This window comes from Lissotriton vulgaris, chromosome 9 (assembly GCF_964263255.1).
Source record: "Lissotriton vulgaris chromosome 9, aLisVul1.2, whole genome shotgun sequence".
NCBI lineage: Eukaryota > Metazoa > Chordata > Amphibia > Caudata > Salamandridae > Lissotriton > Lissotriton vulgaris.
Window position 1 is genome coordinate 1,027,979,038 of NC_141697.1, and position 23,862 is coordinate 1,028,002,899.

The window sequence follows — 23,862 nt, forward strand, 5'->3', positions numbered from 1 at the left end:
ATTTGGCAGGTAACCAAGAGGAAGACGTGAAGCCATGCTCTTGGCTGCTGTGGGTTCCAGAGATAAGGCAGTAGATGTGTGTGTATTTATGAAACACAGTATACTGTGGAATTATCCCAATGTCCCAATAACAAATGTAAATAGTGACCATTATTAAAATAAATACTGTCACTATAACACCCTGGTGCCCTGGATCACAGCTTGCTATCTCATCAATAAAGACTGTCTGGCATGAGTTGAAGCCAACACAAGATGCCACATAGTACACAAATCTAGTTCCCAAAAATAAAATATCGCACTCGTGGCAGCGGGGAAATAAAATATTTAATTCAATGAATGCGAGAGTTCACTCATAAAAAATATCTGGCAATATGCAAGAAGAACAAGGGCACCCATCCAAAAACTCTTGTGAGTGAAACAAGAATCCGTCGTCTGGATAATTTTAAAAGGATCAATCCACAACTTGGGGAAGTCAGGGTTTATGATGGTTTGAGTAGATCTGGCGTGAGTACAAAAACAAAGCCACTTCCCTACAGTTCATTGTAAACCTTCCAAGTTAAAAGAATAACTTGCCAGATCCAGAACAAAAAATAATAAGAGAAACAAAGTCATCCAAACAGCTTGTTCAGAGAGAATGGAAAAAAGAAACGTGCTGGTTTGCAGAAGGTTTACCATCATAACAAAACACATAATTTTGCTCTAACCTCAACTCTCTTGCAGAAAATTATGATTCAGGGCAATGCAGCAATGACTCAAAAGGACAAACACAGCCTGGAAGACTAGACGCACCCAGATGTCTGAAGCTCTTGAAAACCTGCATTTCATTTAACACATCTGTCTGCCTGCCGTTCGCCAGCCGGAGGAGCAATCCATCAGGTAGGAAATCACCAACTCATAATGGCTACAGTTAACTGTAGATTACCTGCCATGCAGGAAGCTTCAATGACTTGAACAATATGCTTCTGTCAATCACATTTGTGGATTGAGAACTATTACAATATGTTTATCATAGAGACCAAAGGGCAGGGCTTTGCAGTGTGTAGTACATCAGCAGGTCTGATTAATTCACTGTTCATCTACCTTTGGAATGTTATTAGTGTAGTTTAATGTAAAATGAGAGTACACTTTATTAGAAATTAGAGATGATGTCATTTTTGCTTTAACGAGTTATACGAAAACATGTTTTCTTTTCTACTGTGCTTTGTCAAAGTGGGCAGTTTTTTTGTTACAATTGTAGTGCCGAGCACCCAATGGGTTGTTCTGATTTCTCTTTTTTTTATTTTTAACATATATTCATTCTTTACATGAGATTTGTTTGTTTTTTGTGGGGTTTTTTTTGCCTATGAAGCGTACACTCCTTCACTCCACAGCAGGAACACGTTTTGGTTACATGTCTTAATGCGATCGTGAAAATCAAAACTCTGTATGCTTCGAAACACAGAAATCCAACCCCACTCCCCAGACAACTGGCCTTCGGTAGTAAAGGAAGGCTGAAGCCATGAAATATTTATTATCAATTTATTCATTGATTTTTTTGTTGATTTTTTTTAAAGACAGCGGATGTCCCAACCTTGAATGCGGTACACAGAGTATATGTTGGGGTGAACACGTCCAACGTTGAGAAATTATGAATGAGGTGTCAAACAAAGATGGCTCAACACTGAATATGTTATAGATAAATACAATTACAGGAGGCTGGACAAATAAAATTTGTTACAAGACAGAGGGTCCCTCCCCTCATAATAGCATCGGTAATTCCAATGCTGTAATTACGAACCCGGTATTACAGATTGGGTGGGCATTGGTAATTCCAGGATGCAAAACAATCATGTTATTATGATCAATCTATATGGAAAGGGGATGCAAAACTATCATGTTCTAATGATTAATTTATAAGGAAAGGGGAATAACAATGGAAATCAGTGTTTGTGTTCTAATGTTCACACAAGATTATTGAATTTCAGACCATTTTCCAGGGACACATCTTTCTATGTTTGACCTGAAGAGTTTGTCTCCTGAAACACCTGCAATAATATCGCATGTGGTAAACCCATAGTTAGTATTATTGCACAACTGCAAGATCGATTTTTGTGAAAACTCCTTTTTTAGTGCACACTGGTATTTAGTGCCACTCAGAATGAGAGCTTTGCTATTGCAAAGGTGCATACTGTCTGACTTTTAAATGCAGCCTAATATAACAGTACTAATGTAAATGGTATTCTACAAAACAGAAGTGATTATGCTTGAAAAAAGTGCAACAAAAGAGGAAGTAACAGTGGTTCCTGTGGACAATTGTTTGATATGTGATAGGAGTTTAGCACAATGGCGGTATTTTTAAGGGTAATATGTTCAAGAGAGAATTAGAATTATACACAACAAGAGAATCAAGGATATTTGATTTTTATGTTAATTATATAATCAAGTTAATCGAAACAAGGTGCACGGTGTCCTAACTGAGCCTAGAACCTGCATGTTTAAGGTGACAATTTGTGACATAAAATATGTTTCAATTTATACAAAACACGACCATAGCATAATTATACAACAGTTATATGCAGCCTTCTATCACAAAAGTAGGGGCTGGAGGATGGTTCATTTTAGAAGCGTGGTATCTGCCACTTATTTTATCCTTATCTAGACCTTTGCATAGAAAGAGAAAACATTGCCTCTGGGGCACTGCAGTTTGTAACCAATCATGCATGAACCAAGAGCAGCTCAATGAATCAGTATGAAGTAGCAAAGTGAGATGTCATCCTGTCAAAGTTATCCAACTACTATGACACAAACCTTAATAACTTCTGGATCCAAAGCTGCATGCAATTTTACCTGCCAAAATTAGCAGCCAGTAAAATCAGGCTCGATGTTCCAGTCATGACCAGGTGGAGCAGAATACCATACAAGAATTCCGATCGGCCTGACTTGAAATCACGGCCTAGGATACTAGGGTTGTCAGGAGACTTACAGTAGACAAATAGATTTGTCAGCTACAACACTGGGCACAGTATCCATATACTACCTATGGAAAGATTTGGTGCAATAATTTGGATAGGGTGGATGGAAATAAAGATGGTGGCTATAAACGTACAATAAACCTTAATCAAATTAATCCAATAGACCTACTTTTTTAGTAAGAAGGATTTTCAAAAAGTACTGCTATATCAGTTTACTTAAAAAAAGCCAGCTCAATGGGCTTTGCCAATGCATGTTCTTATTTCAAGGCACCAAACTCTGAATGACAGTGTTATGGGCACTATAGTTTTCTAAGTCTGTTTGTGAAGTTATTGGGGTGAAGAATGGTATTTATATATGTTGGTGAAGATGAGATGGCACACTTTCCACATGCTCTCAGGGAGTGGTTTGTGTACAGGACACATTAATTCTAGGGATCATGTGTGCATCCGCATACAGGCCTGGAGCCATTGCTTTGGGTCTCTCAGGACAGGAAACTCCGAATGCCAATGCACCTTTCAGCTAGCATTTTGCAACAAAGACTGCAAAGGAGCCAGAACTGACTGTTGGAATACACAACTACTGCCTACAGCTTTGGAATAAAGACAGCAACTTCAAGCCAGTTTGACAAGATTTCTCTAACAGAATCTGGCACCTCCATACCAGTAAGAATCCACAAAAGAATACTGCCCCTAGATTGTGTTCCTAAAAGTATCTAAAGAGTTAGGGGGAGATGCGTTGCCAATGGGGTCATCTCATAAACAGTGTTTATGAGAACACAATCCAGGAGTAGTCTTCTTTTGTGGATTCATAGTAGAACGGAGGCTGGCTTGCCCCTTAGCCCCGAGCCTCTGGTTCCCACCCTTGGCATCTGCTGTGGTTAGTGTGTATGTACCTCCATACCAGTGACAACAGAGAAACACTCTATGCTCCAGAGATGGGGTATACACTGCTAACTCCCCTTACCATCTTCTGACCAGCAACCTGGGACTTTCAACCAAGACTCCCAGGTGTGGATGTCTGGAGCAGATTTCAAGGGAGAGAGCTCTCCTGCTGTTTAGGAGGGGCATTGGAGATGTCCTTGCACAAAGAAGACCCTTCTAAGCTGGAGAGGGGCTGGCAAGGGTCCAAAGCATAATGAGCCGAAAACTGCTGCAGCTCCCGGTAAGGGCCTGCACCGTTGTATAATGGGGAGGCCCAAAGGTCATGAAGAGTCACCACTCAGCTCTGTGCTCAAATAGTGGGAGTGTATCAGGGAACCCAATTCTACCATAGTACTGTTGTGAAGCCAAGTACCAAAAGTATCAAAGCCCTAGAAGTAGAAAGAGCACAAGACTTGAATGCTTATTGCTATAAGCAGGTGAAAGCACCTGGTTTGTTTGTGTACTCAGTTTGTGATTAGGCCAGAGGAAGAATCCAAGCTGCAAAACCTGCTGCACTGCAAGCCCAGCCACCACCCTGTGGCCTCCTCAACTGATACTGACTCCTCTTATCTAATTCTCTGCACCACCTCCACAGACTAGTGCTAGGGCAAAGACACACCCTGTGGGCTTCATTATTTTTCTGTACCGCCCTACTAACAACCAACCAAAGAATAAAGATGCTACCTGTGCTCTGGACATTTAAATGGATAACACGATACTGTGCAAATCGGGAGAATGGCAAAAAGGTGGACAAAAGCCCTTTTCTACAGGAAGGGGGAAATGCCAAGGGCTGGCCCCATCAGGACATCATTCCCTATATATTTACAGAATTCCCAACACCCCCTCCTAGAAGAATTATTGAGACTCTTTGTGGTTTTTGAAGAACACTCAGTTATGCTGTATAATGTAATGTATTACTTTGTGTGAGATTTAGTAAAGTACTTCTTTTTCAAAGACTAAGCACTGGCTAGACATTGAGATATTAACCTGTATGGGTTGGTTTGTTTCAGCCTGTGGTTCTGACCCGACACTACCTTGATATGTAAGCTTTCAAATGCCTGAATTTACTGCTCTGCGGGTCCAGTGATTAAGGGGTGGTCTTCTTTCTCAGTTTTGGACTCAATATCAAGGTTAAGACCCAGGATACCAGTAGTAAAGGGCTCTGAATTTTAACATTCAAACCCAGTTTCTCCTGTCTACCCTTGCACTCCTGAAAATGTTCCAACAGATTGTGGCAAGCAATGAAGGTCACTAGATTGTATTAACAACATATGCTAATAGAGGTTAATAAGTGAAGTTTCCGCAAGCATACATAAGATTGGCAGTCTGCAAATGCGGAAAAAGAAATTCTGAAAAGCCAGTTCCTCAATGTGTTGAAGGAGATGTTTTGGCATAGGGTGTGGAGGGCTCCAAAATTCAAAAGATAAGGGGATCACTAAAGATTTCATGATGGTCCAAAGAAAGAAAGGGCCTTTACACTATAGAAGTTTGCATAAAACGTAGGGGAGATGGGCCGAAAGAAGATACTCCAGAAGAGAGTGCTGTAGACACAACTTTCAGAGTTTCTATGTGCAGATGTCCCCTAGATTGTCCTCGGTGATGCCCCCTAGATTTTCCCTAGAGTCCCACAAAACGGTATCCTCCACCCATCTCTATGGTACCCATGTCTATTCTTACGGAGATAATTCTTTTAGGTAGGATAGCTTTTGCTGAGACACTGAAACTTTAGCTTGAACCCCAGAAAGTTAAGAAACAGTGGGAGGAGATGGTTAGAATCTCAGGCTAGCCCACATGGAAGAAGAGGAAAGATGAAGTGATAGACAGGATGAATAGGTCTGGGAAGAGAGAAAGATATAAGAGGTGAGGCAGGAGGAAGAGAGGGAAAGGGTATTAAATACGGAGATGATCATCTGAAAAAATAGAAGGTCAGGTTAGCAGAAGAAAAATAAGGGCTTGTTCTGGGAAGAATGATTATCCATACAAGTCAAAGGAATCCACCACTAAAGTACCAAAGGAGTTGTTACACATGTAGGTCCCAGGCACTGCTGTTCTAGGCTGTTTCCACAATTTCAATGAAAGGTGCAAAGTCTGGAAGATAATTTCAAGGGAGTAGCTCTAATGAGTTATCTTCTTTTTTAAGAGACTGGGGTAATTGGAAAGATACACGAGAATTGCAATCTAACATATGAGTGTATGAATGAAGGATGTTCTAATTAGACGGCTTGTGCTAAAGCTAGCCCGGTACTTGCAAAGGCTCCGTGAATTCAAGCAGATGGATGGAGTTCCCTTTGGGATTTGAATCCCTGAAGTAGTGCCTGATTGGAATGAGTGGATGAGAAGTACGGAAGCAAAGCACTATCAGTCCCTAAATGAACTGATGACAGCAAAGCAACGCAGGTAGAGTAAACTTGTCTGAACTTACTTAAAAGGAATAAGAGAAGTTGCTGTGTTGTCTGAAAGTAATAAGCAATCAGAGTGCACAAAGGGCTTCAACAGCATAGTTCCATGTCTAAAGGGCAGAAGAGCTAGTGGAATTGTTCCATACCAAAAAAGAATATCCAGAATGGCTCCTAAGTGTCCCAGCCAGGACAGCAGCCCAAATGGAACTGGCTTCCTAGTCAGAATGTGAAGGAAACAGAAGGGAAAACACCCTGACCCCACCCAAGGTGGTAATCAGTTGTAGGGGTCACAAGGGTTTGTCTTGTAAGGACCTCATCCCAGCTGCAACCTTAATAGGTAGAATGCTATCAGCGTGGATGGGTAAAGTGACTCCAAGTGGTCCTCAACCTAGTCCCTGTGAACATCTGGGAAAGTGAATCAGATGCCCTAAAGCACAATCACACAAACACCATTGGGGTTGTCAGTGAGGTGGGTACTAATGGGAGAAAGAGCTCGCCTCTAAAGGTTATTGGCACACATCAAACTATACATGAGAGGAAGAGCCTCAAACCTGAGGAGCTACTCCCTACCACCATTGCCTCAAATCTGAGGAGATACTCTTTAGTACCATTAGCAAGACCTGGTAGCCAGTGAGAACAACATAGAGGACCCACCTGTCAGAGTTGAGGTAGAAGTCAACGGCAAGATGAGCATGGTCGACAGAAGGGCACAAGAGATACCAGGTGCTGGGTGCCTGCTTGGCAATTACCTGATTATGCCCAAGAAGGTACAAGGGCCAGAAGCTTACAAGGCATCAACAGTTTTAGCTATGCTACCCAACACTCAAGATGCATGCCTGACCCTGGAGGAGGCTGTAGTTACTCAGATAATGTACACACAAGAAGAGAGTTGTGTAGCCCAGACCAGGTCAGAGAGCAGTCAGAAGCACCAGGCTCATTATGGTGGCATTCTCAAATATTTGTAGAGTTCCTGGTGCCCCTACCCACCAACCCCCCCCCCCCCTTCCCCAAGAATCATTTTGACGGTTGAAGCTTCTGCACAAGATGATCTTAAAGGTATTGCCCCACACAGAAAAGTCTAGTCTCTGTCCCCAAAAAATGTTTTTGAAGAGCACTGTATGATTGTCAACCTTATGAAGTGTATTATTCTGCATTATTTTGAGTGCACCTTCTTTTTGAAAGACTAAGCAGTGGCTGAAGATTGAATTATTATCTTGAATTGGTTGGTTTGTTGAGTTCTTATTTTCTTACCCCACACCACCTCCCTGAGTAAGCCTTAGACAGTTCGACTTCCCTACTTAAACACTGAATTGCTAACTAGTTGTACTTGGTGCTTAGATTTAGGGTCACTAGTAAGCTTAAGCTAGAAAACTCCTTTAGTAAAAAGCTCTGTTTGTCACAATCTGAGTCCAGTAAACTTTGTCTGCCCTGGGACTCCTCAAAAAGTTCCTACACAAGGGTAGAGAGAAATGGTTACCTTGGGACAGGGAGACATACAATACATAACATATGTAAACATGGTTTGGTAAATATTGAAATGGAGATACACAGATTCAGGAAGTCAAAGGGAAAGTAAGATACCAAGACAAGTAGAGTGTCAGTGGGGCAGAAGAAAATAAAAGTGAGACACTAGCTTCGAGATTGTACTAAAGTAAAACCTATAATCTATCTGAAAATAAACCCTCCATAATTGACAGAACACTGAAAGGGATACACAGTGCAAAAGTGCACCATACACCATGCCATAATGTAATTTTCTGTGAGTGTGATATTTATAAATAACCTGTACAATATATGTTAGTGTACCGTCCTTGAAAGAGTTTATCATGTGAAGCATAGTTCACTATGCTTTACAAAGTCTCAGCTTCAAATAGATACAGCTGTCTGTTGTCCAGACTGATTGTTTCCAATATATGTAGAGTGAGCTATGACTCACCACTTGCTCCTGATTGGATGGCTTTGTTGTCTATTTCAGTAGTGTCCTCTTGAATTCATTCCTATTCGTGTGTTAGTTCCTCCTAGGATAATTTCGGTCTCACAATGTTCTGATTATTTGATTTGTATTCCTCCGTTGCTGGCATTCAGTTAGCAGTTTTTTTCTTTTATTTGAGAGCTCAATAGAAGTGCATGTGTTTTGCTTGCACTCTTCCTTCTCCCTCACCCATGGAGCACTAAGCGTTGCTTCTCTCCCTACTCTAGCTTGTCCATTACTTCCACCTCTCCTCTCCATCAACTAATTTTTTTTAAGTAACCCACCTATCCAAGCTCCTTTAGTGCTTTTCTGCACCTCTCTGTATGGCATCACCTTTCCCCCGCGTCTCTACCAATTTCTTTATATTTTTTCTTTACTTTTTGGCATCCGCCTAGCTGTCGGCAGCCACCCATCTTAAAATATTTTGTTAACCATTTCAAAATGAACTCCTTCAAATGAGCTTTCATGTCTGTGCATGTTCGCCTGGTACCCAGGAAGGGGTTTAAATTGTTTCAGCAAACCCGTTCAAAGATGTCCTCAGCAGATGTGCACACATCCACCGCAGCCATCCATGAGTCATGAATAGACAGAGGAATAACAATGGGTGCTCTAGAAGTGTCTTCATCTTTCCAGTGCCCTGCCTTTGTTCCATGGCCAATGTGTTAATTTGTTTGTGCTGCAAGTGTCTCTCATTTTTCTTAGGTATCTTTCATAATTCAAGTGTTATGTATTATATGCCCCAGTGTTTCCTGCCAGAGCTCTCTATCTGTGATTCAGGTACCAGTCCATCCTACATTTCTGTTCTCTGGATTTCTGTGTAGACTCATGTGTCACTCTATGCTCCAGATGTGTCTTCAGTGCAAGTATCTGTCTGTACTCCTTCTCGGTGTTCAACTTGAATGTCTTTGTGCTCTCTGAGTTCTATTTATGGGCACAAACGTATCTGTGCTCCAAGATCTTGTTTAGCTCCAAGTATCTGCATCTGCTACAGATCTCTGCCTGTTCTTCTGGAACAGGCCTTTGCTGTAAGTATCAAGATGTGTTCCAAGTATCTGCCTTTTTCCAGCTGTCTTTATGTGGTTCATGTGATGTATGTCAAGGCTCCATCTCCTGCCTGTCATGACTCATGGCACCGTTTCCACCTTGGCGTTCCCAGTATCTGTCTATGCTGAGTACTGTTTGCTTGCACTATGTGCTATGTCCATGATCAGGGTGCTAAGTAACATATTTAAGTGCTTTACTATGTACTATTCACATGTGCTTGGTGCTGTGTAGATGTTTTTGGCGCGTTTAGATGTACTATTTGCTATATCATGTATTGTGACTTCTGTGTAGATGTGTACGATGCTGTGCAGATCTACTCGGTGGTTGCAAAACTACTCAGTGTTCTATGATGTGTGCTGCACTTTGTATATATGAGAAACAGGTACTGCAGACGTGTGTTGAAAATGTTAACAAGATTGGCTGGCTCCGATACGTGAAAAAGTTCCTCTATGATCTGGGCCTAGAGAAACTCTATTTTAATCCACCAGAACTGGAACTGATCTCTAGGAAAACGTTAAAAAATCAATGCTTAACCCATCTAGCGGAACTCCGCTTGACCGTTAAAGCCAATAAAACCTCGGTTCAGCATGCTCTATTCATTCAAACTTCCTCACTGATTCAGCCATACTTAACCTGGAACCTAAGCAGTTATGATAGATTCTTGCTGACCCGGTTTAGGCTCAACAACTTTCATCGGCTTGTCACATTCCCCATTGTTAATGATTGGTCACAGTCGCTCTCTCAATGTACTTGTGACAGCATCGCTCCCCAATCTCTCTTACATTTGACCCTTTTCTGTAAATTTTACTCAGAACTGAGAAAGAGATGGCTTGCTCCAATTTTAAAAAGTTTTGGCCTACACCAATGTTGTCCTGCTTTCCTGGTTCTTCAACTTCTTGAGTCTGACTTTCTAGCACTAAACATAGTCAGGTTTTTAAAATGTTGTACTCGCCACAGAATGAACTTATAACGGAAGTTTGGCGCTTTTAATCTTTTGCTGTGTATTTTAAGAAATAATTCAATGTTTTTTTACTGATAATTGTTTTAATATGCCATGTATGTACTTTTATGGTTTTCTAATAATTGAAACTGAATAAAGTAAACAACAGCATACGTGTGTGCTTCCATGTAGATATGTTGGGTGCTATATCCTATATCCTGGACGCTTTTTAGATGTGTTAGTTGCTGCCTAGATGTGCCGGATGATGACAAGGTATGCTAGGTGCACTGTCTCTGCTGTTTTGTGCATTGTGTGTGACGACCATTAGCAAGCAGTGTTACCCATTTCATGAGTAACCTCTAGTCACGGAGTCTGTAAATGAACCTCCATTCATCTGGTGTTCTATCATAGAGCCTCTCTTTATTTGTATGTGCATGGTAAGAGGGATCCAATATATGAAGATATTTGGCAAGCCTGGGATGAGGAACATCATGTAAAGCAGATCAGGGGTACTTTGCAATTGTGCTGCCTCCAGGTTTCCTCTAAGCAGCACAGAGAATAATGATGGGAAAAAAATGCTAAAAGCTTCATGAAACAAAGCAAACTTTTTATTGACAGGAATATACTGAACTACCAATCTTAATAATCCTATTTCATGCAGCAGCAAAATACCTCCTTTTATCATCTTTTGAAGGTGTATTAGCTCATGTGTTTCCTCAAAAGAAACACATTCTTTCATTCTAATGACATATGAGTACAATACCAACTCAAGATGCAAGTGAACTCTTGTTTTCACAGAATACCTAGCTGTAATGTAAGCTATACATTAACAATCACGCCCATTCATGAACTCCATTTTGCAGCACATGAAGTAGAACATCAAAATTACTACTCATATACTGAAAAATGCTATTCACTAACCGAGTGGCAGATATCTCTGTGTTTGTCTCTAATGTCTTTCTGGGCCGAGATCTCCACCACGGTGGTGGACATGCCCACACATGTAAGGTTCTAGTAATCAATGAGTGAGGAAAAAGGGGGTGTAGCTGGGAAATAGGGGACACCTACAACAAAATGGGTGGGTGTTGGACCAGTCCCTTTTCACAGGGTCTCCCCCTGATGTGTACCTTCTGTTGCTGAACCAATTCCAGTAAGCATTAGGTCTCTGTGCACTTTATTCCCTGCTAATCCTTCCCTAAACACTGTACAGTTGCCATATACCTAATTGACACATTTGATTTAATTATACATCCCTAGTATATGGTACTACATGGTAACCAAGGCCTGTAAAGTAAATTGTACTAGTTTGTACTAGTTTGCCAGCAGCACTCATTGTGCCATCTATTAAAGAAGCACTTTAAAACTTCTCTCAAGCTTGCCACTACAGCCTGTAGTGCAGTTTTAAACTACCATTTTGACCTAGTAAAATAAACCTTTTGCCAGGCCCAAACATTCCTTCTTAAGAGAGACCAGTCACTCCTAATATAGGCCTCAACGGCCCATAGAGCAGGGTGTATTGTATTTAAAAAGTAGGACATATGGCTTTCAATTTTACATGCCTAGTGGTGAAAAACTCCTAAATTCGTTTTTCATTACTATAAGGCCTATTTCTCCCATTGGATAACATTGGCTTACCCTATTACATGTAATATGTGCTAACTTTTGATTGGGAACAGGTATAAATATCATGTTTAGACTCAAATGAACTGTAATTTAACATCCTCTTTAATGGCGAAGTCGAATTTTAAGTCAACAGTCTGACAATGTCACTTTTAGAAAGTTGGGTTTTCTTACCCTAATCATTTGGTGCCTGCTGACACGGCCCTGTCAGTTTCCTGAGACATATGACTTTGAATGGCTCTGCTGTTGGGGTTTGTGTATTCCTGCCAGACAGTGAGAGAACGAGGACTAGATGTAGACTGGATGGGCCCTCCTGCCCGGTCGTCTGGGGATGGAGCTATTCCCTGACCAACTTATGCTTCAAAGAGCTTGCCTCTGGTAGACACAAAGGAAACTGAAACTAGTCTTTTGTCACCTCAGAATTTTTGGAGCCTTGGCAGAGGAAGGGAAAAACCTTCCAGACACAGATGTGAGGTTAGTCAAGGATGTCCCCACACTTCAAAGGCTGGTACCAATAAATAATAGAACCTCAGAACACCACTTCAGTTCACACCTGGACCATTAAACATTACAGAAGATGGACCGGCTTGCTTCCCAGACTGCTCTACTGCTTGAGGCCTGCCTTGCTCCCCAAATGACTACCCTACTGCTACCAGAGGGCTTCCCTGCTAAGAGAGGGCTGCCTTGACCTCCAGAGGGCTGCCCTGTTGCTTGAAGACTACCCTGCTCTCTGAGGAGGAGGACTGGACCTGCTCCTTTTATCCAAGCTAAGATGAGTGACTCCAGGAGTCAGTTGACTGACCTTCAGTCTGAGCTACAGGGACACAACAAGCTTGAGAAGCCTCCCTACCACTGTCCAGCTGCATTGACCTACAACTGGATCTGCCTGAGCCCAGCTTGCCTCTATTGGAGACCAGGACCCTTGGCTGGTATCAGTTGAGCCTCTCACAGGGATGAAAGGAGAAATCCTGAAGTTTGTTAAAATGTTATAATAACCATATCTTAAAAATAAAATTAAAGTAAGCTTTTAAACAGTTGCTAGAAAATGAAACATAATTCAAATAAATTCACACATAACTTTTTAACAAAATATAAAATATATTAATACATATTAAATAAAAAAATATATTAATACATATTAAATAAAAAAAGAAGTTGCCATGGGTAGGAATATATATTTTTATTCATTAAGAAACACAATTTATAATTAAAATAAATATATTGTCCTAATTAATTAATTAAACATTTATTTTAATGAGTTAATGTAATGAGTTAATGTGCTGTAATAGTTTATTTTAATGGTTCTAGGTTTATAATAAATATTTTAAAATTATTTACATTTATATTTTTTATTTGATATTTTAAATATATTTTTGAAGAAAAAAAATAAAGTTCATATTTTCCCTATTTTCCCCATAGGGAGATCTCCACCATGGTGGTGGAGATCTCCATCTTTGTATGAAAATTTACCAGTAGTAACTTTAAACTCATAAATCTTTGTGTAGGGGTCTCCACAATGGGGTGGAGACATGTAAGCTTACACATATAAATCTAAAATTGGAAATGGTGAATAGCAAAAAAGTATAGATTTATATCAGGGTGCCATGGTAGATGTACATGTAAGTAAATGTACACTTGTAAATTTACCTTTGAAATTAGACTCAATGTGTTTTCCTAGTTCCCTATGATATATAACACTGTGAATTGTAGTGGGGAATGTTTTACAATACTCACCTTTACTTTGTATCCCTAACCACAGTATTAAAGAATTATGTTATTGGCCATGATCAGCCGTCACAACTCTCAAAGCATGCCAACTGTGTTTTACTGAGTTAGAAAGAAGCAAATGAATATCAGCCCCTATCAGCTTCTATGTAATATGTCTTTATTCAAGGTTGCATTTAAAAGGAAATTACCTCAAACCATGACAAACTTTTTGTTGGAAATTCTAGAGTTAATAGTGGTCATTTCTCATAAAAGAAGATGCATACATATAATTTATGTTTACTCCTAAACACAGATACTGAGGATAAAGGAATGGAAGGGGATTAGTTTACTCAATATTATATTTTTCCTCATCTGAATTTTACTAACAGGAAAGAAGGCTCTGAATACAGAAAACAAATCACACTTTAAAGTGGTACAAGAAAAACAATTATTTTCGGTATTATATTGTGTGCTCAGCTTTCAGAGCTGGATTATCTGACAAAAATGTTTCAAGTAGGACATTTTGTGTTATGTCTTACCTAGATCTGAGCATTGGACGACTATAAGGTAGCACTGACATCTAAAGGGACACTCTGGAAGCATGTCTCTAGGAGGTTTTGTAGGACGCATGGTAACTGTTCTTTTAATCGGAAAGAGAGAATTATGGGGAGGAAGATGGCGTCCGACTGACATCGCCGCATAGGGGCTCCGCTGAGTCTCCCTCTAAAAATGATGACTAGAGATGCCACCGATCACTGCTGAATAGCAGTGAGAACCAGAATCACATTGGGACTGTAATAAAAAGCTAACAACGAGCTTGAAGTGAGGATGTGGCAGAAAATCAGAAGAGGTCCAAACCCACGTCACTCTTCGCCGTTGCAATCTTTCCCGGCCTTGAAGACGTTAACAGAGCGCCCGCTCGGTGCTCCTGGATGAAACCGACCTGCGCGGCTGGCTGTGGCAGTTATCGTATCTCTTCGGAAGGCTGCGGAGTGTGCTCGAGGGCGGTGAAGCGCGGAGAAACCCTTCACAAACACAGCACGGCATCGGCTTTAAAGCTTCAGTGATAAAAGCGAAAAGAACAAGCACTGGCGTTGCCAATAGGTCTCGCAGTAGGAAAGTTTGAGCTGTTACAATTGCAAATAACAATGCCTTTTATTTTTGTTTTCATTTTAAAAACATAAAGGGCTTTGTCATTTACAAAAGCAATAGCTCCAACTTTCCTACTGCGAGACCTATTGTGCACTGCACAGTGTGGGTGAAAGTGGTACTGCGTGGGTGTGAGTGACGTTGCGTGGGTGATAGTGGGCTTGCGTGGGTGTGAGTGGTGTTGCGTGTCTGAAAGTGGTGCTGTGTGGGTGAAAGTGGCACTGCGTGGGTGTGAGTGGCTTTGCGTGAGTGAGTGGCGTTGCGTGGGTGAGTGGCGTTGCATGTGTGAGTGGTGTTGCGTGGGTGAGTGGCGTTGCATGTGTGAGTGGTGTTGCGTGGATGAGTGGCGATGCGTGGATGAGTGGTGTTGCGTGGATGAGTGGCGTTGCGTGGATGAGTGGCGTTGCGTGGATGAGTGGCGTTGCATGGATGAGTGGCGTTGCGTGGATGAGTGGCGTTGCGTGGGTGAGTGGCATTGCATGTGTGAGTGGCGTTGCATGTGTGAGTGGCGTTGCATGTGTGAGTGGCGTTGCATGGATGAGTGGGGTTGCATGGATGAGTGGGGTTGCATGTGTGAGTGGTGTTGCGTGGGTGAGTGGCGTTGCATGTGTGAGTGGCGTTGCGTGGATGAGTGGCGTTGCGTGGATGAGTGGGGTTGCGTGGATGAGTGGCGTTGCGTGGATGAGTGGCGTTGCATGTGTGAGTGGTGTTGCGTGGGTGAGTGGCGTTGCATGTGCGAGTGGCATTGCGTGGATGAGTGGCGTTGCATGGATGAGTCGCGTTGCGTGGATGAGTGGGGTTGCGTGGATGAGTGGCGTTGCGTGGATGAGTGGCGTTGCGTGGATGAGTGGCGTTGCGTGGATGAGTGGCATTGCGTGGATGAGTGGGGTTGCGTGGATGAGTGGCGATGCGTGGATGAGTGGCGTTGCATGTGTGAGTGGTGTTGCGTGGGTGAGTGGCGTTGCATTTGTGAGTGGCGTTGCGTGGATGAGTGGCGTTGCGTGGATGAGTGGCATTGCGTGGATGAGTGGGGTTGCGTGGATGAGTGGCGTTGCGTGGATGAGTGGCGTTGCGTGGATGAGTGGGGTTGAGTGGATGAGTTGCGTTGCGTGGATGAGTTGCGTTGCGTGTGTGAGTGGTGTTGCTTGGGTGAGTGGCATTGCGTGGGTGAGTGTGGTGATGCGTGGGTGATAGTGGTGCTGTGTGGGTGAAAGTGGCACAGAGCCTTTGATGTGGCCTGGCGCAGGAGAAATGCTGCTGCTGGGAACAGATGGCCAGGCCATGAAGCAGGGGGCGGGGCAGCGCTGGGGAAGCCTGTGGGAGGGTGATTGATGCCTTTGATGTGGCGATATTACACACCCCCCCATGACGAAGTTAAACAGTGGAAATCATTGGGAGAGCAGACTAAAAGTCACGTTTAAGGCTGTGATTCGGATTTTACTAGCACCCTACATTTGATCGTCCTCATTTTTTTTAAGTAGTTGCGTAGTTTGATCTTTTTCAATTCAGTGCATTATGGCCTGATTTTATTTTCCTTTTCATGAAGCTGCTTTCTTCAGCGGCCACCATCCGCTCGAGTGATTAAGTGCTCAGAGCTGGGGAGGGGCCTATGCTGCTGCGGTCAGAATTGCAGGCACTTTTCAGCAGTCCATGGTTCAATAACCGATACCTCCTGTACAGTGCGGCGTGAGTCTTCCTCAGACTGTTTGCCATGGCTCATTCCGGTGTCCAGGAAAAGCATCCTTCATGGTCACTGGCGGCGCTAGTGCTCAGGATATCGAAAATGTAGGGGATATCTGTACTAGTTAATGGAGTCGATTTAGTCAAAAATGGTAGTCGATGTTGTGTAATTAATGTAAAGATCCAAAGGAGTGTACCTGAAAGCCCCTTCTAGACAAGGGATGGATATAACCATTCAAAGTCCTATATGAACAAGTGCGCAAGCACGGCCCTAAGTTTTGGGTGAAAACCTTCTGTTTCTTGCTCTGGAATTTAAGTCTGTAATGGCAGGAAAAAAATAATTAAAATGTATTCCATCACAAATGAATGACGAGTGAAAAGGAAAGTGTACCAGGCATACACCAACATTGTTATTACTCACTCCGGAGTAGCAGCGTCTGAAAGAAGAGGCCAAGATGGGTAGATTACCCACAGTAAGCTAGATCATTTGATGTGCGTCTTCTGGAGTCCGTGCCCCAGTATTGTGAAAGACCGAGCGAGCGACAATCACTGTCCGAAGCAAGAATGCGCTTTCAAGGAGTGGCTCAAAACGAGGCTTGGAATGCAATGCACAGTTATGAAACTAATACATCAAAGGAGGAGGTGTGGCTCTCTGAGGCGAGAACTATAATGAATCTATAGAAGCATTTGGTGTCACATTAAAATACTGGAATGTCAGAACCCTAGTAAAAAAATAGACTGTACTAAAATACATGTTGCAGCAGAAAAGAGGAATAGGAACAAAAAGTAAGAATATGCAGGTAACCGGGGTAAACCCAAGGAAGAAATCCGAAGTCAAACACTATTTTGAACCTGAATATTTAAAGTACAGGGCAAGGTAATATACAGTTTGTGAAATTTTTGTTTTAAAACCATGATATTATGTACAGCTCTTAAACAATTTTGAGCTGTGGGTCTTGGGGGGTTGTTTCCTCTCACTGCATGCAAGGCAAGGGAAACTGAGAGTACGGCCGGCCATGAATAATTAGGGGAGGAGAAGCCCTTTGATGTGCTGGGCTGTATAGAGTGCAGGCATGGTGAAAGGAGATGCGTGGAGGATGGGGGCGGGCTTGGGAAACTGAGAGTACGGCTGGCCTGCGGCCGGCCATGAAAGGGGAGGAGAAGCCCTTTGATGTGCTGGGCTGGCCCTGAATGCGCGTGCTTGTTCACGTGAACTTCATGAAAACCGCGGGGCTGAAAGCCCTTAGTTTGACGATGTTTTCGCCACTTGAATACTCGCTCTGCTCGATGCGCTTGCGCACATCGATAGGTCGCAAGACCTAAACAATGCGGGAGACAGTGTTGCTTTCAGCGTGCCTTCAGAAGTACGCAAGTAAAGATGACCGGCAAAGGGGGGAGAGGAGGAAAGGGCAAACCCCCTTTGGTACCCATGCAATCTAGCACACCACAGCTAAATACGGCACAGGCACTCACACGCTTATGCAAAAAATTGTATAGCACAAATGCGAGTCTGAAAAGCAAAGGAGGGAGCGAGAAAGGGGACAGCCGGGGTAAAAACCCACAGGAGAAGGACTCAATCAATAACCCCAAGGGGAAAAGGAGCAGTACTCGAGCACCCAAAGACAATAATAGTTTACAGCCATTAATCTCCAGTAGTTTTGCGGCCGCAGGTGGTCCAGGAGGTCACAAGCCAACTGCTGCCACATCAGGCTCAGATAATTTCACAACGGAGGGCCTAAGCGAAGCGCTTCCCATGGCAGTGGTCACATTAGCGGCAGAGGGCACTAAGGATAGTGATGACTGTATGGCTAACCGACCCACCAGCCCCTCTTCTTTGGCGAGCTCCACAACCCCAGTTATTGGTGCTCCCGGTAGCTCTACTCTTCCCCCAGCAACGCCACACGCTATTCACACACTGATAGACTGGAACCAAAAAATGCCAGACAATCAGGACCAGTTTTTTTCTTCGACTGAAGATTCTGAAATGTCGGATATTAGTATTTCATTATCGAGTGGGGAAGAAGGCAAAAAGTGGTACAGCAGCCCAAATACCGATTCCCAGAGATCCAGAGCAGGTACTTAAAAATTACGCAAAAAAGAAATAGTGATTGGGGGCAACGAGATAACACTTCGTCAGAAAATGAGAGTGCTAGAGAGATAAAATGGGACTACAACGATTCCTCTCTTACACTGTTGCCTTCCCCTTCCTTTAGCCTCGGGGGCAACTCCAACGGGCAATAAGCCGATGAGTGCTGGTAGTGACAGCAGTAAAATGGATTCCTCCCTAGCAGTGGTCTTTCAGTCTATTAAAAGCTTTCAGGATGAAGTTAGGCGGACAATTGAAGATCCACATGGCGGCCTAAAAACTGCAAGGGGCAGTTAGGAAAGTGGGGAAGACCTGCGCTGACATAGCAGATCGAATTACCATGGTGGAGGGAAGGACTGAACAGCTGGAAAATGATGTCAACACACTTCAGTCACAGCATGAGGAGCATGATGGGATGGTAAAAGGCTTGATGTGGAAGATGGAGGAACAAGAAAATCGTCAGAGACGCAACAACCTCCTCTCCTTAGGAATTCTGGAAGGGGCAGAAAAGGACGTCCCCAGGCAATTCATGATCAACCTGTTAAGAGGGGCATGCCCAGAACTGCAATCTTGGGACCTGGAGAGGGAAGTGCAAAGAGCTCATTGATTCCCCCTGTTTCCTGGCAAACATGCGTCAGCCTCACAACACCCTCTTGCCATGCTTATATTCTTTGGGAACTTCCTCCTCCGTCAAGCCTTGTTTGATTTGGCCAGGCCAACAAAACCACGGACATTTGAGGGGATTACGTTCTTTACGAGACCCGATTTTCCCATGCCACAGTAGAGCGCAGGTGGAGGGTCCGGCAGCTCTTTGATCCTTTCCAAAAAATCGGAGCAGTAGCATATCTGCAGAATCCGGCAAGATTAAACATAGTTTTTAAGGGGACTGTCCGCAGCTTTGTTTCTGAAATACAAGCACAGAAGTACCTGGAGGAACTCTCGGGACGCAAATAATCTCATAAGACTTGAACTTGGGTACTAGTTAGAATTTGAGGGTGCTTGCTGTTGCCGAACAGACTAGATGAGGTATTAGGCTTAGTAGCACTATAACAGTAGCAGATCCTAATCGGATGACTAGATAGGTGCAGATATGGTGTATTTTCTTGGTTTTTCTCTCTGCTTTTGTTTTGCTTTGGTGTGGTGGTAATACTTTGATAAATCCTGGAGATGGGGGAGACCCAGTGGGCGTGCGGGGCTCTGCACATCGGATGTCACACCCCTGGCACGGCCAGGTAACCTCCAGAGGTGGTGGCGGGTGGGGGGTGAGGGGGGGTGGGGTGCAGTCTGGGAATACAGGTCAGAAAACATTATTTGCATATGTATATATCTATGGGGAAGGTGGGGGTGGAGAAAAAAGAGAAAGATGGGTAGCCAAGTCGTGGCTGTATACATGGGGTATGGGGGTGATGGGTCTATTGAGAATTTTGTCTATGAATATTTGTGGCCTGAATGATCTTAAAAAAAGACAAACGGTCATGGTAGCACTTCAAGCTTGGGGGACAAACATTGTATGCTTACAAGGTACTCATGTTGAAGGGTCTCAAAGGCATATTCTCAATTCTCTAGGATACCGGTTGTTTTGTGCCACATCACAGGGTGCGCTGGTGAGGGGGGTCGCTATTTTAGCAAGAGGGAAGGGGCTGATCTTTAATCACTCTAAAACTGATAAATTCAGCCGTTGGGAAATAACAGAATGCCAATATGATAGGAGGCAGAAACTTTTATGGAAGTAACCTTAATGAGGCTTCAATTAATGAAGAGATCTCAAATGAACTAGTGCACTGGCACTTGCCGCTTTTGATCTGCGGGGATCTAAACATCAATATATCCCAATATTGGTCTGTAAATGAGGAGTGGCACTATACAGGGTGTAAACCCAAGGTTTTCAAAGCATTAAAACATCTGTATCTGTGCCTGACTCATGGCTTGGTGGATGGCTGGCAGACATCAAACCCTGGGGACTCGGATCATTTACTTTTCTAACCCACATCTCACCCATGCTAGACTAGACTATTTCTTAGCATCCAACTCTATTAAATCTAAATGCCAGATAACGAAACTTCCTCGGATCCTGTCAGATCATAATCCCCTTATCTGTGCACTTGAGCTGTACTCTGGAATTAATACAGCTAATGTATGGACCTTCGAGAAAGCCCTGCTCTCAGACAAAAACTATTGCAAACATATGAGGGAGTGAATTCCTAACTTTTTATCGGATAATGAAGGAAGTGCTTCAATTGAAGTTATATGGGACACACTAAAAGCAGGGGTCTGGGGAGAGACTACTCAATACTCATTAAAAAACTAACAAACAAAACAGAGTAGCTTTGCAGGGGTTGCAAGATATTTTGAGGAAAGCCGAGGAAGGGCTAATAGACGGCACAAGCAACAGTAGCCAAATCAGTAGAGAAGAAGTGGTAAAACTACAGAATCAAGTGGCAATTGCAAAAGCAAAAATTCTGAATATTTTTACTGACAAAGCTATCAGAAAAGCACTAGCTCAAAAAAAGGGTATACAAAGTTAACAAACAAATTTGGGCATCAGCTATGAGTATGAGTATCAGTATGAGACAACAGGCCACCTCAAATTTAATTAGCAAAATTCAGGATCCCCTCGGATCTCGGGTAGGGGACCCTAAACTCATAAGAGACGCGTTTTGGCAGTTCTACCAAATTCTATACTCAGGAGCGGGGGAGGCTGATCAGACAAAAATTGAGGACTACCTGGATAAATCCCAACCTATTAAGTTTGATAGAGAGGATTGAAATAGCTTAGAAGAATTGCCCTCAGAGGACAAAATCATTGGGGTAATTCAAAAGCTACCTGGAGGGAAAGCTACAGGGTTAGATTGTATCCCCTCAGAATGTTATGCTGTATTCCTAAATCAAATTTAAAAAATCCTGGTGGGCTTAATCGTACGTATCTTTAAATGCGGTATGCAACCGAAGTCTTGGTTCCAGGCAAAAATAATTATCTTTCCCCCAAAAAATAAACCCCCAGAACAGCTCGGGTCAAACTGGCCCATTACCCTGATTAACTCAGACTCAAACATTTATGCGAAAGTTCTAGCTAATAGAATTGCCCCTTTCATTCACAAACTGATTTCACCAAGCCAACATGGCTTTATACCGGGTAGATCGACCGTTAATCATGTTCATCGGGTAATCACTTTGCTTGATGGTATGGAGGTGGCAGGGGACCCAATGGGGCTGGTTTTGCTCGACGCAGAAAAAACGTTTGATAGGGTCTCCTGGGGGCCACAATGGCTAGAATTGGGATCCAAGATGGGTAGCTTCATGTAGTCCAAAAACAGTGGGCCCGATTCACAGAATTAACTTAAGACTCAATCCTAAACTTACTACTGTTTTGGTATTTGATATTCACAGATTGCACTTACTACTTTTGGTATTCACAGAATGAACTTACTACTTTTGGCATTCACAGAATGCACTTACTACTTTTGGTATTCACAGAAGGAACTTACTCATTTCGGTATTCACATTTTTCTCAATTTAGTAGTAGTAAAGTTAGGACTCCTAACTTTAGGACTCCTAAATGCCTTCTGTGAATACCGAAAGTCTTCAAATTAGGATTTTTCTCAATTTAGTAGTAGTAAAGTTAGGACTCCTAACTTTAGGACTCATAAATGCCTTCTGTGAATACCGAAAGTCCTAAAATTAGGATTTTTCTCAATTTAGTAGTAGTAAAGTTTCACAGAAGGCATTTAGGAGTCCTAAAGTTAGGAGTCCTAACTTTACTACTACTAAATTGAGAAAAATCCTAATTTTAAGACTTTCGGTATTCACAGAAGGCATTTAGGAGTCCTAAAGTTAGGAGTCCTAACTTCTGTGAATACCGAAATGAGTAAGTTCATTCTGTGAATACCAAAAGCAGTAAGTGCATTCTGTGAATGCCAAAAGTAGTAAGTTCATTCTGTGAATACCAAAAGTAGTAAGTGCAATCTGTGAATACCAAAACAGTAGTAAGTTTAGGATTGAGTCTTAAATTCATTCTGTGAATTGGGCCCTACATATAAATCCTAGGGCTGTAGTGATGGTAAATGGCAGTCTGACAGTAGAGCTAATCATTTTGCGCGGGACACGACAAGGCTGCCCGTGTTCTCCACCACTCTTTGCGATCTACATAGATTCATTTATTAGGCACCTAGAAGAAAACAGGGCAATCAGTCCGGTAATTTTAAAATCCTTTCTCAACAAGACACTAGCCTATGCGGCTAATATCGCTATTGTAACAACTGTTCCAATTACGGCCATGCCGGCAATAGAGGAAAAGGCAAAGCAATTTGGAGAATTGTCAGGATATGCGCTTAATCGAGGGAAAACCCAGATTGTTCTGGGCAAAAATTGTGCAATGAGCGATGATCGGGTGGCGGAACAAGCAACCTATCTAGGCATCTCAATCACATCTGACCTCGAAAACCTTGTCAACGTCAACTTAAAACCAATAACTAGTGTAATCCAGAAAGACCTTAAGCGCCTAGATAATTTACACCTCTCTCTTATAGGCAGAGTAAATGCGATTAAGATGGTCTTCTTCCCCAAGATCCTGTACCTGCTTAGAGCAATCTGATGTTTTCCAGCTTCATCTGGGCATATTCACAACCACAGCGCGCCCAGTAGCTCCTCACACTTCAGAAAGATCGGGCGGGCTGGGCCTTCCGAATCTGCAAGCATACTATTGGGCAACTGTTCTAGAATAACTGGGAAAATGGAGCAGCGGAGGCCTATACACCATCTACTTTCCTGCTGTTGTTAGGTCGGGAGAGCAGCGGGTACTGGTGGAGGCATCTACACGACAGCTACTATAAAAAAATTAGATTTAAAACACTACTTAGCTGGTTTAAAGTGTGGAAAACAATAAGGAAACTGGTAGGGGTAGGAAGACTCTCGTTTTACACTCCTATAAAAGATAATCCCGACCTGCCTGCAATTTTTAATGACAACTATATGCGTAAATGGCATGAAGTCGGGATTAGTCAGCTGGGCTCCCTTTTCTCCGCTGATGGGAACTGTCCTTTGAGGAATAAAAAAATTAATTTGGCTTGTACTGGCGCGATTTTTTTAAATACCTCCAATTGAGAGTTTTTTTGTCACGAAAGACAGGTGGGAGGAGAGGTATGGGTAAAATCAAATTAATAGACACACTAATCTCGGGCACTAGGAATAAGATTGGGGGCATACACTTACACATTATGACTTTGTTCCCAGACAATATTGAAAAAATATCTCAGAAATGGCGAGGGAAAGCAGACATTTCAGATAACGAGTTTAGTCATGCCTTTGAAATGTCGCAAACAATTTTAATGTCTACTAAACTCCAAGCACAATTTTTCAAAACATGTTTTTTTTTAATTACACGCTGGATAGAATAG

At 42.6% G+C, this 23,862-nt stretch overlaps 1 protein-coding gene across 1 annotated transcript in view; it reads left to right on the plus strand.

The window, feature by feature from the left end:
- Nucleotides 1–621: 621 nt before the first annotated feature.
- Nucleotides 622–23,862, plus strand: part of OMD (osteomodulin) — a 54,874-nt gene continuing 31,633 nt past the window's right edge. The window contains exon 1 of the mRNA XM_086938938.1: nt 622–876. The gene's annotated coding sequence lies outside the window, so the exon portion shown is untranslated. The remainder of the gene's footprint in view (nt 877–23,862) is intronic.